At 44.1% G+C, this 1869-nt stretch overlaps 1 long non-coding RNA gene across 1 annotated transcript; it reads left to right on the top strand.

Moving 5' to 3' along the window:
* Positions 1–792: 792 nt before the first annotated feature.
* Positions 793–1869, top strand: LOC134447007 (uncharacterized). Its single transcript, XR_010034562.1, has 3 exons — positions 793–860; positions 1266–1474; positions 1618–1869. It is a non-coding gene; the product is annotated as an uncharacterized LOC134447007 (long non-coding RNA).

Raw genomic sequence — 1869 nt, 5'->3', positions numbered from 1 at the left:
CCAATCAGAGCGCTGGTCTAGGGGTCTTCATGTTGTCGCTCCGCTCGAGTCGAGGTATCAGCTGCAGATAGAAAGTCTGCTTTCGAAGACACACAAGCAGAGAGACTACTCCTATAATCTCTGACACAAGTGTCCTCCTCCTGTCATCATATATTATCCATCTTGGTGCTGTCGCTGTAGTTTTACAAGTGAGCACCGTCAAAATCACTGTTTCAAAGGTAAATGGGCTTTGAGAAAGGTAGCCTCTATGGGAATAGTGAATTGCGTCCAGTTGCTAAACCCGTAAACTTATGAAAATAAATAAAGGCCGAGGTCTGTCGTCCTTCACCCAATGTTTCGCCGTATTTGACGGCAATATGTTGGTGCTTTTTGTATTGGACCATAACGGGATTACTTCCGAATGAGAAAATGTGGTCGACTGCTGCAGCTTAAAGACCTCATGACACGTTTAAAATACTGGAATATACACATACACGTGGAAAATATATATAAAATATAGTCACTTGAAGTTGGTTTTGATCATTATGTTTGAGAAATTAAGTTTGTACGGCGTTTGAAAAGTGTGTTTTTTGAGGTCTGCTGGCGAGCTTGCCAACGGTCGGTCATGTGACCTATGACGTAGACTCCGGAACATTCCTCAGACTCCTCCTCGGATCCTGAAACTTTTTTTGAAGTGGAGGAATCCAATCCGATGTTGGAGTGTAATGGTGGGGCATAATGCCATACAGGTATGAGCCATATCTTGGAGAGTTGGAGCCACACGACTCTGAAAGTTCAGATGGCGAGGATGAAGGTGTTGCTGCTGCTGTGGCAGACGGTGGGATGCCAAGGGACTTTGGCAGGCTACAGCATGTGGAATGGTAACTACCTTCTTGTTTACTTTCCAGACAATGAACAGAGAGTAGACTCCGTAAGATAGGCCTAATTGTCTACTTTAGTGTAATATCCACATTTGTAGTCCTAGCTTATAGCGAGCGTGTGCTGTCTTCACCTCCCATAATAAGCAACGCCATAAGGCTAACTGACCTAGCCTACAGCTCGCAATTGGAGTCTTGTTATATCCCAGTGCTTGTCGTTGTTTTCATCTTTATTTTTAATGATAGTTTTCCTTTTAAAAAAAATATATGAAGGAATCATAAAAATACAAATTAGGCATACCATAGCAGTTTGCCTTTCGCCTAGGTCCTGACCAGTGCTTTCCACGTCAACCCTCGACATTGACAGTGATTATTTCAAGACCCTTCCTTCTACCTGTAACATTTTAGGTGTTCGTGTGGGAGGTGTGAGCCCATGCCTACAGTAGACGAGTCGGTGTGCTGCCGTGAACAATCGAGGGTGTGCGAGAGGAGGGTGGAGCAGGCATCCGCTGCATTACAGAGCATCTTGGCTTTCAGCCAGTTTGCATGAACGTGCACGTTCTGCGCACTGCCTACTTCCACTACCGGCAGGACTACGGGGACGTAGAGGGAGAAGAGTGAGTATAATAATTCGTGTGGAATTGGATAGTACGATCTGACATTACAAAAAAAAAAAACAACAGAACAGCCATGAAGGCTACAGTGGGCCTACTTATAAAACAAACTTTTTTCCCCTTCTGATCTTTCTTTCAACTGTTAGGTGGAAGAGGTACACCGCATATAGGCAGTTTGTGCGATGGTGCTACGAGTACCTGGGAAGACATGTCAGGGTCCCCTTACCTTCCTGTGTGGTGTGCTGTGTCCGGAGAAGTTTTCCCTCTGTTGATTACAGGGGGTTCCAGGATGCCAACAACAACCCGTGATATAGCACAAGCACTTATGTGTTGGTAATTTTGTTTTCTTTTTTTGTTTGTAAATACTACATTAAATTAAGGTCAATTTACCTCTTCAA

The sequence above is a fragment of the Engraulis encrasicolus genome, chromosome 4, assembly GCF_034702125.1.
Source record: "Engraulis encrasicolus isolate BLACKSEA-1 chromosome 4, IST_EnEncr_1.0, whole genome shotgun sequence".
In the NCBI taxonomy this organism is placed as follows: Eukaryota; Metazoa; Chordata; class Actinopteri; order Clupeiformes; family Engraulidae; genus Engraulis; species Engraulis encrasicolus.
This window is presented reverse-complemented; position numbering and strand designations above follow the sequence as displayed.